This window comes from Canis aureus, chromosome X, assembly GCF_053574225.1.
Source record: "Canis aureus isolate CA01 chromosome X, VMU_Caureus_v.1.0, whole genome shotgun sequence".
NCBI lineage: Eukaryota > Metazoa > Chordata > Mammalia > Carnivora > Canidae > Canis > Canis aureus.
In genome coordinates, this window is record NC_135649.1 from 20,448,651 (window position 1) to 20,466,183 (window position 17,533).

At 39.0% G+C, this 17,533-nt stretch overlaps 1 non-coding gene across 1 annotated transcript; it reads right to left on the reverse strand.

Moving 5' to 3' along the window:
* Positions 1-5,591: 5,591 nt before the first annotated feature.
* On the reverse strand, positions 5,592-5,698 carry LOC144309227 (U6 spliceosomal RNA). Its single transcript, XR_013375289.1, has one exon. It is a non-coding gene; the product is annotated as a U6 spliceosomal RNA (small nuclear RNA).
* Between the last annotated feature and the right edge of the window lie 11,835 nt (positions 5,699-17,533).

Here is a 17,533-nt window from a genome sequence, read left to right on the forward strand (position 1 = left end):
TCGTTTTTGCTGATGTCACTTCTTGATTAATTCTGTAAGGGCATTTAAATATTTCCATATCAAGTTTTAAGAGAATTTTGCTATTAATTTCTGACATTATTGCATTATGATCTGAGTACCTACTCCATATGAATAACTTTATTCTGTTAATTGATGGAAGTTTTTTTTTTCATTTAATTTGGCATTTTTGAAATAGAAGAAACCATAGTTGACTGAAGTTTATTTATTTATTTATTTTTTAGAAAGTGGTCCAATTGCATTCTTTTGCAGTTAGCTGTCCAATTTTCCCAACACTTTATTTTTTTATTTTTTTAGCAACAAAGTATTTCTTTTTAATTTATTTATTCATGAGAGACACAGAGAAAGAGGCAGAGACACAGGCAGAGCGAGAAGCAGGGTTCAGGAGTCCGACGTAGGACTTGATCCTGGAACTCCAGGATCATGCCCTGAGCCGAAGGCAGATGCTCAACCACTGAGCCATTCAGGCGTCACTTGACTGAAGTTTAAATGGAAGCCCCTTTTCATTTCTGGTTGAAAATATTTCTTATGTACATAAACTAACAACTTTTATGGGCCACTCAAGACATAAACACTAAGGCATGCAATTGAAAATCCCTATGCTGGCTGAGGATTTTGCAATGTTCTAGGGTTATCATTCAGATATGTGCTTTGGTGTCAAAAAGATCTGGATCCAAACAGTCCTAGCCCTACTAACTATGTGACCTTGGACAAGTGGCTTAACTTCATGTCTTTGGACAAGTTACTTAACATCACTAATCCTCAGTTTTCTCATCTGTAAAACTAAAACATAGGATGTCTTTTATAGGGTTGTTGTCAGGATTTTAATAATATCAGATGCTTAGAATGGCTAGAACAGAAAATATGTGAAGGAATAAGTGTAAAATGTGAGCTGGGGCCAGATGACAGAGGCGAGCACATAGAAAGTGTTGCATAAACTTTTATTGCTTTCCCTGCTTCCATATGTAGCTGTCAGAGGAAAATTGTAGGAAACTGAGCTCAATGTAAAACTAAGACACCCTCCTTTCCAGGAGATTTGGTAGTATGTGTTAACTAAATAGGCTGATTTTCATTTGCTTTTTTGTTATCTGCTTCTTTCTGAGTAAAAGTTAATGACAGCCACATTCTGGTAATGTGAGAGTTCCAGTTGAGTTCCAGTTAACTGAGTTTTTACCTGCCATCAATAACTGAGTGTTAAGTTAAACTAGAGAAATATCCTCATGATCTTTTGAGCATATAATTTTGAAAGGAAAAAGAGAAGTATTAAAACTAATCATTCACTCAAAGGTCAGTGATAAATTCTGCATTTACCTTTATTTTAAGGGTCTTGAGTGGCATCAAGCATTATATTTCTGAAAAAGAAACTCATCTAGGAAAATTTTGTTCAAGTGAACTAAAATTAAGTTCTCAATTCATTCATTTAGCTTCCTTTGATTAAATGTGTTTTGTGTTGAAATTCCAGTATAAGAATAATAAGAATAAATCTTAAGTCAATTTGGGAGTAATTAGGCACCATTAGCAGTTACTGAGAATACCTCTTTCATTGTATTTAAATGTAGTCCTGTCTTCAGAGGGTTTAACCTTTTTAAAATAGCATCATTTGGCATTAAGAAAGAAAAAGTGAATCATTAGTAAAATTCAAGCCACCTTATTCTACTGTTAAATCTGCATTCACCTTTCTGTTCTTTTAATCCATCTAAGCTCAACTATTCATCTCTTTCATTTCCATCCTCTTTAGCTCTTTCTCATGTTTGCCTTATAGATAAAAGACAAGAGTACAATAGCATTAATTTTATGTAGTGTGTAGATATGCAAATACTTATGCTTACTTTTCTTTGCACACAAATGTCTTACTCTTGAATGTCCACCTTGGGGCCTATAAAACGTATCCATCTCTCTCATTTATTTATCATAACAGCCCTTTGGACTTAGTTGTTTTATCTCCATTTTTATCTTTAGAAATGAGAAAGCCTAGATTTTATATCCACTTGAAACTAAGTGTTTTTATCCTTCAGCACCATTTAAATAATATTCCATATTTTAAACATAGAAATAAGTGGTATCCCTTTTGGGCCACATACTTATTCCAGTGGGATCCAGGGGCTTCCAACATTTTGACTGTCCTCTTTGGGAACTGCCTTCAAAACCCGTTCTTCTGAGTCTCAGTGTGCAAAAGTTTGGCCTTTTGAGAGTGGATTTCAATTTTGGAAAAGGCATATAATCTCCAAGAGCCAAGTCTGATGAACAAGGGGGGGGGGGTGGATCAAACCTATTAACACTGTTTTCATTCAATGCCTAGGTGTGGATCTGAAGGAATGAGTGTGCTCTTCTTTATGACTCAGATACTGGCTAGAGAGGCATTTGCACAGGAGGAATTCCAAAATGTGAAGTATTGGCAGCAGAGAGACTATCTTTGAAAGATAAAAGTCACTGGGATATTGTAAATGCTGAGAGTTTTGTGGAATCAAAATAGTCTCGTTGCTTTTTAGGCAGGCAGAGGTTATTACAGGGTAGAGGACCAGCCTGTTCCCTGAAGATTTAAGAATCATTTTATTTTGGATCCCTGGGTGGCGCAGCGGTTTAATGCCTGCCTTTGGCCCAGGGCGCGATCCTGGACACCCGGAATCGAGTCCCGCGTCGGGGTCCCGGTGCATGGAGCCTGCTTCTCCCTCTGCCTGTGTCTCTGCCTCTCTCTCTCTCTCTGGGTGACTATCATTAAAAAAAAAAAAGAATCATTTTATTTTCATTGACTATATCTTGTTACAACCAAGCTTTCAGCCACTCAGCAAGAGTCCCTTATTTTAAAAACTCTAGGTCCCACCCACTTAAATAACACCTTCTGGGTCCCCTGAGGGGGCCTTTAGGATCAAAATGAAGAATGAATTGAATGTCCTGCTGATGTAGGAAGGATCTTAATGAAGACAAGTAATTAGATTGAGGAATCTTAAAAGTTAGGTGAGTTACCCTAACTCTCCCTCCCATGTAAAGAACCTGTCTGTGTGCAGCTTGTACTGTGCAGTAGAGCTCATGACTGAGTACAGGACAAGGAATCAAATGTATTTGGCAACATTCAACATCCTTTTCATTCTGAGCGGCCATGGTGTTAAAAGGGGCTTTACCCAAGGATTTAGCAACAGAACCATGCTGAAAAATACATAATGGGATTCAGGAGAAATCCTACTCAAGAGGATTAAGGAGTAGTCATGGTTCCGTGGTGTCTTTCTTCTTTGCTACTGAAATGCAGCCAACTCTTGGTGGCAAGGCACACAGCCTCCTTGCAGAAGGCACAGGCCACAGCAGGATTGGGACAAAGAGGAGGAGAAGAACTGTCAATGCCTTTCCAGAAGGCTGTCAGATTCCCATACTCTTGTGAAGAGACCCTGATGCCTCTTTCTATAATGCTTTGTTTGGCGAGAGCAAACATCTGGAAATTGACTTTGGTTAGAGTTCATGCAATCTACAAACCCAAGGCTGTCCTCTTTGGGTTTTTCTATGTCATTATGCAATAACACCATCAGGAGTTCGGTTTCTTGGACACTTATGCAGTAAAGGAACACACAGAACACAAAGGAAGTCTGCTTCTCCCTTTGCCTCTGTCTCTGCCTCTCTCTCTGTGTCTCTCATGAATAAATGAATAAAATCTTAAAAAAAAAAAAAAAGAATGACTCCTTCTGATCAGATTTTGCTGCTGTGGCATATGTTTCCTGAAAAGATGAAGAGCCCTGCAGAGGGATGGTACTGGCCAGAGAGGGCCACTCTTTTTTTTTTTTAATTTATTTTTTATTGGTGTTCAATTTACTAACATACAGAATAACACCCAGTGCCCGTCACCCATTCACTCCCACCCCCTGCCCTCCTCCCCTTCTACCACCCCTAGTTCGTTTCCCAGAGTTAGCAGTCTTTACGTTCTGTCTCCCTTTCTGATATTCCCCACACATTTCTTCTCCCTTCCCTTATATTCCCTTTCACTATTATTTATATTCCCCAAATGAATGAGAACATATAATGTTTGTCCTTCTCCGACTGACTTACTTCACTCAGCATAATACCCTCCAGTTCCATCCACGTTGAAGCAAATGGTGGGTATTTGTCATTTCTAATAGCTGAGTAATATTCCATTGTATACATAAACCACATCTTCTTTATCCATTCATCTTTCGTTGGACACCGAGGCTCCTTCCACAGTTTGGCTATTGTGGCCATTGCTGCTAGAAACATCGGGGTGCAGGTGTCCCGGCGTTTCATTGCATTTGTATCTTTGGGGTAAATCCCCAACAGTGCAATTGCTGGGTCGTAGGGCAGGTATATTTTTAACTCTTTGAGGAACCTCCACACAGTTTTCCAGAGTGGCTGCACCAGTTCACATTCCCACCAACAGTGTAAGAGGGTTCCCTTTTCTCCGCATCCTCTCCAACATTTGTTGTTTCCTGCCTTGTTAATTTTCCCCATTCTCACTGGTGTGAGGTGGTATCTCATTGTAGTTTTGATTTGTATTTCCCTGATGGCAAGTGATGCAGAACCTTTTCTCATATGCATGTTGGCCATGTCTATGTCTTCCTCTGTGAGATTTCTGTTCATGTCTTTTGCCCATTTCATGATTGGATTGTTTGTTTCTTTGGTGTTGAGTTTAATAAGTTCTTTATAGATCTTGGAAACTAGCCCTTTATCTGATATGTCATTTGCAAATATCTTCTCCCATTCTGTAGGTTGTCTTTGAGTTTTGTTGACTGTATCCTTTGCTGTGCAAAAGCTTCTTATCTTGATGAAGTCCCAATAGTTCATTTTTGCTTTTGTTTCTTTTGCCTTCGTGGATGTATCTTGCAAGAAGTTACTATGGCCGAGTTCAAAAAGGGTGTTGCCTGTGTTCTTCTCTAGGATTTTGATGGAATCTTGTCTCACATTTAGATCTTTCATCCATTTTGAGTTTATCTTTGTGTATGGTGAAAGAGAGTGGTCTAGTTTCATTCTTCTGCATGTGGATGTCCAATTTTCCCAGCACCATTTATTGAAGAGACTGTCTTTCTTCCAATGGATAGTCTTTCGAGAGGGCCACTCTTAATGTGTGCTTTAACTTTTGACTTTTACAGCCAAATCTGAACTACACTTCCCCGTTTGGGCTTTGATCTAAGCCTTAGTTGTTCATTACACATCATTATAAACCATTGCTTTCAATTTCACTGCCTTTCTTCATCCCATTCTCCTTGGCCTGCCTTTCTAGGTTCATTAAAGGAATTATTTTAAAAATATATTTTATTTAAATTCAATTTACCAACATATAGTATATCACCCAGTGCTCATTCCATCAAGTGCTCTCCTTAGTGTGCATTACCCAGTTACCCCATGCCCTCCACCTCCCCTTCTGCAACACTTTGTTTGTTTCCCAGAGTTAGGAGTTTCTCATGGTTTGTCTTCCTTTCTAATTTTTCCCCACTCAGTTTCCCTCCTTTCCCTTTTAGTATCCTTTACTATTTCTTCTATTCTACCTATGAGTGATACCATATGATAATTGTCTTTCTCTGATTGACTTATTTCACTCAGCATAATACCCTCCAGTTCCATCCATGTCAAAGCAAAAAAACATGGAATGCTTCATGAAATTGCATGTCATCCTTGCACAGGGGCCATGCTAATCTTCTCTGTATTGTTCCAATTTTAGAATACGTGCTGCTGAAGCAAGCACCATTAAAGGAATTATTTGATAGAAACAGCATTAACAGAAACCAACAGTCCTTCTATATTTCCATATTTCCTCTTTTACACCCATTCTTCTCTCTGTCTCTCTCACTTGCACTCTCTCCCTCTTTTTAGTAAAATCACCTGCATTACTAAGTTTTTGTAATTAATTATTTGTACCTCTCAACTTTCACATAGTCCCTGACGTACCTAAGAAAAGCAACTTTGATAATGTACTACTCAAGTATACATTGTTTTCAAAGTTGCCTTTTCTTCTGCCCTTATGTAAAATGTAAAGGTCTTCACAATATTATAGTCCCACTCCCATTTAATTGTCACCAGGGCAACCAGAACCTTCAAACCACTGGCAGAAGTTGTAGTTGCAGGTGGAATGTGGGAAGGCCTACACTACCCAGAAGGCCTGCACTCCAAAAGCTGGCCTAAGTCTTCCCACATAGTGGGCAAGAGGTTGAAGTTGCTGAGAAATATTTCACTTATGCTAATGGTAGCCATAGGTGGTATTTCTAAGTGACAGGATTCTATGGCTCTGATCTGCTGGTTGTGGTACATCATTTGCTTTTGTGCATGGGGGAAAGGATGCAGGTTGCAGGTGAGTTTAAAGGAGCTGCATTTACCAAGGAAATACTGCACCACTGTACCCGAGCTGTCTTTAAGGAGCTAGAAAGGTTTTGGGAAGTTTTGTCTGTCTGTTTGCCTGTTGTTGTTCAGAATAAACAGACACATGGGCTGGTGGAGAACCTGTCAATGTCAAGTTTTTCTCTCAGCTTCAGGAGGGAGAAAAGCAGATCTTAGTCCACAGGATAAAAGAGACAGAGACAGGGATAACTGGGGGGTAGGGAGGAGGCAGCATGTGAAATCTAAGAAATTTAATGCATTCACCTATAATTTCCTATGTTCTTCTGAATCATTCCTTCATCTATTCTTGAATCAATACAAAATTCAGTTTTAATTTGGATGAGGAGGTATTGATTCAGTCTATCATGGGGAGCTCTCAGAAGACATCTAGTCTAACCCTTTCCACTATTTCTTTATTCTTTAATTTGTTCTTTCCTTCATTCATTTATTTACCAACGTTTTTGAATGTTCATTACATTCAAGGTGCTAGTGATACAAACATAAGGAAGACATGGTCCCTTTTCTGAAAGAGTTCACTTCCTAGTGGGAGGCAGAGATGGAAGAGCGAGTTAGCAGACTGAGTAGAAAGTAAAGGGACTGAGTTGTGTCCAGTGTACATGGGGGCACAAAAAGGGAGGATGATCACTTTCACCAAAATGAGTTTAAATAATAATAATAATCCAAAGAGCAGGTAACAGCACTCCTAATGAAGCAAACGAGGCGTGGAGAGGGGAAGTGAGCTGCCTATGGCCTACGTGGAGGCAGAACTTGATACTGTCTTGCTATTAATCATAAAGGGATTTGGAGTCACACCACAGCACAGTCGTGACAAGTTGGCCTTGCCTCTGTAAATACTTAGAAATACCCAAACCATTTACTCAAAGAACTCCACAGAAGCAAAATCGCACTCTCTTGCGGAACGTGGAACACTAGAGAACATGATGAGAAATAAAGAATCAGTGCTCCCTCCCCTTTTCTCAGGCTGCTTCTGCTCTGCCAGAGTCACCCAAGCCAACCTGGACTTGGAGTCTTCGTGAGCCTCTTTCTAAGAAAGCTGTCACCAGGATTGATGGTCTGGGTTGGTAAAGGACTAGATTTCTAAACATCCTTAACTGAGAGCTTAGATCAGTAGTGCACCTGTCACTCTCATCTGAGAGGTAAAAAGGAATCCACTCTGCTGGAGGCATCATCAGCAAGGAACAATTTTATTGCATTTGGAGGGAAAAAAAATTTCCCTTCTCTCTGGTGAATCTGAATGCCTCATTTCCCAACCATGCCACCTTTTGGAAACGTTACTGGAATTACTCCCATGACCAACTTCAAAGGGCTCTTCTGTTAAGCCATCATCAGAGGTTCTATTTCACAAGGCTTGAACATTAAGAAAAACAACAACAATAACAATAGACCTAATCGGGGAATCTGATTTTATCATTATTTGCTAATAATAAAGGCAAGGGTAAGGAATAATTAGCTCACCACTTTCCTTGAACATTAAAAGCATATTTGTGGAATAGGCCCATATCCTTTATAGAGATAAGGTATTGTATATCAGAGGAAATAAGATGGTAAATGATTTATCTAAAATATGCAATAAATGTAGTGGGTGGGGGGGCAATGATCCAGACTCTCGACTCAGGATTTAATTTCTTTGGGTCACATTATACAATTAGAAAATAAAAGTGTGTGTATAAGATATGGAAATGTGGAGCGCCTTGGGTGGTTCAGTTGGTTGAGTATTCCACTCTTGATTTTGGCTCAGGTCATGATCTCAGAGTCTGTGTAGGGCTCTGAACTCAGGAGGGAGTCTGCTTGGGATTCTTCCTTTCCTTCTGCCCCTCCCCCATGTGCATGTTCTCATTTTCTCTCTCTCCCCCTTTCTCTCAAATATAAATAAATAAATATTTTTAAAAAGATCTAGAAATGAGTATGTGCCACGAGTCTATACCATACAACAGGCTAATGAGAGGAATACTGTACCACAAAAGTTTCTTTTCGCATTCTGTCACTTGAATGGGAATGCTAGTAGTAGAAAATAAAAGGAGTTTCTGATAGTATTTATAATGTTTTCTTTTCATTTCTTAAATTTATATGGCAAACATTTTTATGGGGCTTCCTATGTACTAAGAGTTTTCTAAAACTTATAAAAGTTGTAAACTCATTGAATACTTACAGCTACCTTTTAAGCTATGTAATATTATATCCCCAATCTACAGACATTAAACAAGTTTATTTAAAATGCAAATTTGTTAATAAAGGAACAAAGCAGTTATACGTTTGTCTCTCATAATTATTCAAATGGATTAGACTCATGGTTGGATTCAAAAACATGTGAAAATTAGACAATCATTTTTGAACAACCAAGGAGTCAAAGAAGAAATCAAAAGAGAAATTAAAAAATATCATGAGACAACTGAAAGTGTAAACCAATATACGAAAACTTCTGGAATGCAGCAAAAGTAGTTCTAAAAGGAAAGTTAGGGCAGCCTGGGTGGCTCAGTAGTCTAGCGCTGCCTTCAGCCCAGGGTGTGATCCTGGAGACCCGGGATGGAGTCTTATGTCGGGCTCCCTGCATGGAGCCTGCTTCTCCCTCTGCCTGTGTGTCTACCTTCCTCTGTGTGTGTGTGTGTGTGTGTGTCTCTCATGAATAAATAAATAAAATCTTTAAAAAAAATAAAAAATAAAAGGGAAGTTAATAGTAATAAACACCTACATTAAGAAAAAAGAAAGATCTCAAGACGCCTGGGTGGCTAAGCGGTTTAGCACCTGCTTTGGCTCAGGGAGTGATCCTGGAGTCCTGGGATCGAGTTCCACATCAGGCTCCCTGCATGGAGCCTGTTTCTCCCACTGCCTGTGTGTCTGCCTCTCTCTCTCTCTCTCTCTCTCTCTCTCTCTGTCTCATGAATAGTCTTCTTAAAAAAAGAGAAAAAAAGAAATGGAATATTACTCAGCCATTAGAAACGACAAATACCCACCATTTGCTTCGACGTGGATGGAACTGGAGGGTATTATGCTGAGTGAAATAAGTCAATCGGAGAAGGACAAACATTATATGGTCTCATTCATTTGGGGAATATAAAAAAATAGTGAAAGGGAATAAAGGGGAAAGGAGAAAAAATAAGTGGGAAATATCAGAAAGGGAGACAGAACATGAAAGACTCCTAACTCTGGGAAATGAACTAGGGGTGGTGGAAGGGGAGGTGGTTGGGGGGATGGGGTGACTGGGTGGCGGGCACTGAGGTGGGCACTTGACGGGATGAGCACTGTGTGTTATTCTATATGTTGGCAAATTGAACACCAATAAAAAATAAATTCACTTAAAAAAGAGAAAAAAGAAAGATCTCAAATAAGCAACCTAGCTTTATACCTCAAGAAACTAGAAAAATAAGAACAAATTAAGCCCAAAGTTAGCATTAGGAAGGCAATAATAATTTTAGAGCAGAAATAAAATGATCGAAAAGATCAATGAAACTAAGAGTTGTTTTTTTTTCAAAGATAAGCACAATTGTCAAATCTTTAGCCAAACTAAGAAAAAAGAAAGAAGACTTGAATAAAATCACAAATGTAAGAAGAGGTGCAGAAATACAAGTGGTCATAAGAGACCACTATGAACAATTACATGACACCAAAGCAGACAATCTAGAAGGAATGGATAAATTTCTAGAAACATATGACCTACCAAGACTGAATCATGAAGAAATAGAATATCTTAACAGACCAATAAAAAGTACAAAGACTAAATCAGTAATCTAAAACCTTCCAACAAAGAAAAGCCCAGGACCAGATGGCTTCACTCGTGAATTCTACCAAATATTTTTTTTAATTTTTTTAATTTATTTTTTATTGGTGTTCAATTTACTAACATACAGAATAACCCCCAGTGCCCGTCACCCATTCACTCCCACCCCCCGCCCTCCTCCCCTTCTACCACCCCTAGTTCGTTTCCCAGAGTTAGCAGTCTTTACGTTCTGTCTCCCTTTCTGATATTTCCCACACATATTTAACGAAGATTTAATACCAATCCTTCTCAGACTTTTCCAAAAAATTGAAGAGGAAGGAACACTTACAAACTCATTTTATGAGGCCATAATTACCCTGATACCAAAGCTAGATGAAGGCACTACAAGAATATGAAATTTCAGACCAATATCCTTAATGAACATAGATGCAAAAATCCTCAACAGAAAACCAGCAAACCAATTTAACAATGTATTAAAAGGATCATACATTATGGTCAAGTTGGATTTATTCTTAGGATGCTTCAAATCCTAAGGATGGTTCAAATCTACAAATAAATCAATGTGACACACAGCATTAACAGAATAAAAGTTAAAAATCATGTGACTATCCCAAGAGATGTAGAAAAAACATTTAACAAAATTCAACACACTTTCATGGTTAAAAAAAATCTCTCAACAATGAGAGTTAGCTATCACCTCTCTAATATTATCCTTGGTGGTGAAAAGGCAAAAGGTTTTTTTCTCTAAGATCAGGAAGAATGTAAGGATGCTCACTCTCAATACTTCTATTCAACACAGTATTAGAAGTCTTAACCAGAGCAATTAGGGGGAAAAAAAGAAATACAAGGCATCCAAATTGGAAAGGAAGAAGTAAAATTGCCTCTATTTGTAGAGATGATTTTATGTCTAGTAAAGACTAAAGACTCTACCAAAACCTATTCAAACTAATTAATGAATTCAGGAAAATTGCAGGGTACAAAGTCAGGGTACAAAAATCTGTTGCATTTCTATATATTAACAATGAACTATCTAAAAAAATAAAGAAAGCAATCCCATTTGCAATAGCACCAAAACAATAAAACATTTAGGAATAAATTTAACCAAGGAGGTTAAAGATCTGTACATTTAAAATTATAAAACACTGATGAAAGAAATTAAAATAGACACAAATAAATGGAAAGATATCCCATGTTCATGGAATGAATGAACTAATACTGTTAAAATGTCCAGGCTACCCAAAGCACTCTACAGATTCAATGCAATCCCTATCAAAATTCCAATGGCAGTTTTCATAGAAATAGAAAAAAAATCCTAAAATTTGCATGGAACCACAATAATTCCTGAGTAGCCAAAGGCAATCTTGAGCAAGAAGAATGAAACCAGAGGCATCACATATTCCTGATTTTAAATTATGTTGCAAAGATACAGTAATCAAACAATATGGCACCGGCATTAAAAAACAGACACAGAAGACCAATGGAACAAATTAGAAAGCCCAGAAATAAACCTCACAAATATGGTTAACTAATTTTCAACAAGGAACCAAAAATACAGAATGGGGAAATGATAGTTTCTCCAATAAATGTTATTGGGAAAATTAGATATCCACATGCAAAAGAATAAAATTGGAACCTTATCTAATACCATATACGAAAATCAACTCAAAATGAATTAAAAATTTAAACTTTAAACATGAAGCCATAAAAAGTGTAGAAGGAAACAAAAGGAGAAAGTTCCTTGGCATCAGTCTTGGTGCTGATTTTTGGGCTATGAAACCAAAAAAAAAAAAAAAAGCAAAAATAAACAAGTGTGATTGCATCACATTCAAAAGCTTTTGCACAGCAAAGGGAATAATCAACAAAACAAAAAGCAATCTACGGAGCTAGAGAAGACATTTGCAAACCATAGATCTAATAAAAGATTAATATCCAAAGTACACAAGGAATTCATACAACTCAACAGCAAACAAACAAAAACTAAATAACATGATTGAAAAGTGGTCAGAACCTGAATAGACATTTCTCTAAAGAAGACAATAGAGATGGCCAACAGAAATATGAAAAGGCACTCAACCTCACTCATCATCAGGGTAATGAAAAATCAAAACCTCCACCTGTCAGGATGTGGTAGGATTAAAAACAACAAGAAGAAAAGATAGCAAGTATTGGCAAAGATGTGGAGAAAAGGGCATCCTTGCACACTGTTGGTAGGAATGGAAATTGATACAGGCATCAGGGAAAGCAGTATGGAGGTTCCTCAAAAAACTAAAAATAGAACTACCATATGATCCAGCAATCCTATGTCTGGATATAGATCCAGAGGAAATAAAACTCCCATCTCAAAGAGATACACGCATCTGCATGTTCATTGCAACATTATTCACATTAGGCAAGACATGGAAACAACCTACTTGTTCATCAATGGATGAATGGATGAAGAAAATATGGTGCATACATTCAATGGAATATTATTCAGCTTTTAAAAAAGGAGGAAGGAAATACTGCCATCTGCGACAAGGTGAATGAACCTAGAGGCATTATGCTTAAGTGAAATAAGCCAGACACAGAAAGACAAGCACTATGTGATACCACCTATATAAGGAGTCAAAAATAGTCAAACTTACTGAAGCAAAGAGTCGAATGGTGGTTTTTCAGGGGGAGAAGGAAGTGGGGGTTGATGGTTCAAGCACAGAAAATTTCAGTTTTGCAAAATAAGTACGTTTTGGAGAACCACTATACAGCATAGTGCCCATCACTACCAATCCTTTATACTTACTTTGCCAAGAGGGTAGATTTAATATTAAGTGTTCTTACCACTAAACAGCAACAACAGTAGTAATGATAAAGAGGAAATTAGGGGAATTGATGTATATGTGTATGGCCTTGATGGTCATAACGGTTTCACAGACATATATTTATCCCCAAACTTCTCAAGTTGTGTACATTAAGTACATACAGCTTCTTATGCCAATCATAACTCCAGAATTCTTTTAGAAAAACAAACCTATATTGCTTTCACAATAATAAGGAGTAAAAGAAACTTGATTAAGAAAAATTGCCCATTTCCATTTTTCTGGGCAATCAGTACCAATGGTCCGTGATCCTGACTTATGTATCATCATTGGCTTTTGGAAGAATTGTGGTAACTGCCACATGATTACAGACTATGACTCAGGAGCAAAGTGAACTTGGGGTCCCAATACTTCTGCTGTCTTTCTGGCTAATTTTAGTTGTCTGAAGGAGACAGACTAATGGATCCAATCGCTAAAGCAGACAGAGTATGGACGCGCAGTGCCAGGTTCATGCTGTAACTGGTGATCACACCTCAGTAGAACCTTGCAACACTTCTTGTAATCCCAGCTGGGCCTCCCCTGAGCAGAGACAGCAATTATATGTAGTGCTTTGCAGAGGTAAACAAATGTTCATGGGGGACTGACTTATAATCAGCCAAGTCATTTCATTTATGGCTTGCATCGAATTGGAATGAAGGCCTGTGATCAGGGAAATCGAGCATATTCATTTACTGTCTCAGCAAGTGTTTTGAGAACTTAGGTACATTTCTCTTTCCCTTCAGAGATATGACCGTACAGCATATTGAAGACTCAGAAAGCACTTTAGAAATAGAATGTATCTTCAAAATAACTCTACATCTCCTCTTGTACTTAGCTCAAGTACACCAGTATGCATTTGGCCATTTTCCATTGCTATTATTTCTTATGACTCAGTGCCATATGCCTGGAAAGGCATAACATAAAAATTATATTTTTACGGGAACTTTGGTGGCACCATATTGTTTCCCTGTCTCTCTGACTCTTATTAACTAGGCTTCAGCAAATGCTTTAAAATGATGACAGCTGAGAGAATCATAAAAAAAAATATAGAGAAAAGACATGATAAGACTTTATAGAGAATGAATTAAAAACCATAATAACATGACTTTCAGCCATTGATTAGTGAGAAACCAAAACTGTGAATATGAATGGACAGAAGTGGAAAACTACGTCCCGAAGTTGTGACCATGCTTGTCCCGCTCAAAAGTCTCTAAGACCACCAGTCCATCTAAGAACTGTGAGCGGAATTTCAGTTTCAAAGACAGAAAATGGCTAGGCACTCTGGAGGGTGAAAACAAATTAAGTGAAGTCCCTCAGAAGAGGTGTAGAAGCTAGTTTGGGAACCAAAATAATGTGCAGGATAACAATTCAAATCATTAGGTCAGCAGTTTGTGACTGGGTATTAAGCTGTGAATTAAAATAGGGAGTGGTCAAAGAAAGGTTCCTGGAGGACTGAAGGCTTCAAGGAGTCCTTGCAGAGAAGGAAAATTGGGGGGCACCTGGGTGGCTCAGTGGTTGAGCCTTTGGCTCAGGCTGTGTTCCCAGGGTCCTGGGATTGAGTCCCGCATGGGGCTCCCAACAGGGAGCCCACTTCTCCTTCTGTCTATGTCTCTGCCTCTCTCTCTGTGTCTCTCATGAATAAATAAATTAAAAACCTTTAGAAAAAGAGAGAGAGAAGGAAAATTGGGACTCCTCCATGGAAGTTAAGAATTGTGCTAGGACTGAAGCAGTTGGCATTAGTCTCAGATTTGGGCTCTTACTCACATTCACCTTATGACTTTTGGCAGGTTTATTTTATAAGCACTCATAAAACATTCCATATATAGCAGACACTTTCTAACTCATGTAAGCCTTATAATAATTCCATGAAGTAGTCACTATCATCCTCATTTTTACTGTAGAGGAAACAGAGGAACAGAGAGGTTAAGTCACTTGACCAAGACCACACAGCTAATATGTGGCAGAGCCAGGATTCAAACCTAGGTAGTTCTGATCCAAGTCTACACACTCAGCCACTCACTATGCTACAATCTGCCCAGCTTTTCTGATGATTGTTTTTTTCATTTATGAAAAAATTGAGACAATAATTCCTTTTGGCCCTATCATGAGCAATAAATTAGAGTTAGTAAAAGTGCCTGGCACACAGGAGGCACTCAATAAAGAGCTGCTGCTTTTCGTAATTTCCTCTCTCCTTGAAGCTCAGCTTCCTCCTGTTCCTTGGAACGAATCTTGCCTCGGATCTTCTACCCCTGCTTTGATTCTCAAGTGCCCCTCACTATATTTCACTTATTTTTTTGAGTACTTTCTTTGTATATGTTATATCCCTAGCCTCAAGTGCCTGCCTCACCCTATGGAGCAGATCGATATAACCCCTCCTCATTGGCAGTCATAGAGTTGTACCTAGTTGTGTTCGAGATGGCGCATCTGTGAAACAGTTGGTGACTTCTGTCCATTCTATGCACTTAGTGATGCAGCAGACAGTTCATAAATGTCTGTTGATTATGTGCCTGGTCTGGTGTGACGTGATGTAGGATCAATGAAAAGACAGAGAAAATGAAACAGGGTAGAGAGAGAAGGAAGGACAGAAGGGGTCAAGGGGTCTTATGCTCCATCCAAGAGCCCATGCAGACCCTGGCTTTGCTCAGCTTTCATCCTCAGGAGCCATCAGGTTGCCCCTAGATGCCCCTTCTCTCCTCCTTCCCTCTCAATACCATTTACCCATCCCTCATCTATGGGCTTTTGGGCCCAGCTTCCAGAAGCTAAGTAACCTGATAAAAGTAATCTGCACTAAAGCGTTCATTCAGCTAGCAGGTTAATGTGTTATTCTTCCTGGGTAATTTGTTCATTTCGAGAGGGGTTTTTTGAAGACATTAAGCATGATGGCACAAAATTTGAGGTCTCATTGCAGCCCAAAGAGGAAAAGAGTGCTTCCCAAGACCCAAGCTTTCAAGATTAGCTGCATTCTGGTGTCTATGGTCGTTTGCAAAGTCACCCTGGTGCCAAAGCCACTGTCTTATGGCTTTTAATATGTCCCACCCACTCAAGTTTGGCTCAAAGAGGAAAATGCACGATCCTCCTTACGTATCCTCCCTGGACCCGGGAAGAAAATTCTCCTGATCGCAAGAGAGGCTGAGAAATGGGCCATTTGGCCAGGGATGAAAATTGCCAACACTCATGATCTGGTGGGCGGTGCTCTTATTTAATTCAGTAGGTACTATCATCATCCCTTATCAAATGAAGAACCAGGGCACAGAGAGGGTAAGTAACTTGCTCCAGGTAACACTCGAGCTAACTGAACACATGGCTCTAGGATCTGTTCCCTTAATCACTATACTATACCCCTCAGTATCTCAAGTTCAAGTCCCCTCTTCCCACATAGCGTCAGCAGATAGACCAGACGCCACCATGGGCTCATAGAGACTTACCAGTGAGGTACATGCTCTTGTCCCACATCCAGGATATTGCAGCCATGCCCCCGTTCAGCAGGGCAGAGACAGGTCACTGCTCTAGCATTCTGACCTTGCTCCTAGGAGCCTAAGTTACTCTGGGACTGATAGCACCTTCTTTCTTCTTCCAGACATCAACCTGTGTTGCACAAAGATTGACGAGGAACTGCCCTGAAAACCCTCCCTTCTCCACTCCACTCCAGAATGGGAAGGAATGCCTCAACCTGGTTGGCAGCCAAGCTGAAGGTTTGATAGGAAACACCTGAGGTGTGACTAATTATCTTTTCTAAAAGGAAAAGGAAAATTTACGAAATTAACCCTTCCGTAAGACTACCGACCAGCCAGTCTTTTCTCTGTCCCCGACATGCCCTCGAATTGCCGCCTATAAGCCCATGTGCACCCTGTGACTTCAAATCTGCAGTGCCCTTTACCTTCTCTCACTAAAGGGGCACTCGCTATGTGCCAGGCACAGTCAGTGCTTTCCAAACCTTGTCATTTTGAATCCCACCACATCTGCTATAAGGAAGATTCTAGAATGACCTCACTTTCTATAGCAGGAAATCGAGAGAGATTAAATTAACTTATATATTATATTACCAAGGGATACTTTTGAGCTTCTTGCCCATTCTCAGCATTGGTTTGTTACCATTCAGTTTTTCCTCCGGTTCCATGATTAAGAATGCCTGTTCATTATCCGTATGACATTCACAATATCTCCAATGCAAAATGCAATGAGATAGTCATTATTGTATCCACATGTTGCATGGAGGTTAGAGCATGTTTTGGCATGACTAAAAGTCAGATACTTGAAAATGTGAAAATGGGAAGAGCAAGGGTTTCCTATACATGCGAATATGTATCTTTCACATTAACGTTTGTTGTTCTTTCTGTGATGACAAATCTAATGGAATTAGGATGTGAAGTGCTTTCCACTTGACATAGTTTAGGGCCTGGCAGAAGCGTTTGATTTGGCCTTGGCCTTGCATAAATAATTAAAACACAATCCAATCCAGGTGCCTTTTTAAAATAATGAATTCAGCTCATCCACATTTACAAGGAATAAGAGCAGTGTTTTCTTCAACAGATAAAAAAAATATATTTCTGTCTGATATTTTAACCATTCCAAGAACAGAAGCACAAAAAGCTCAGCATAAAAAGAAGAAAGGTGGAGTAAGGGAGATGATGGAAGAGAA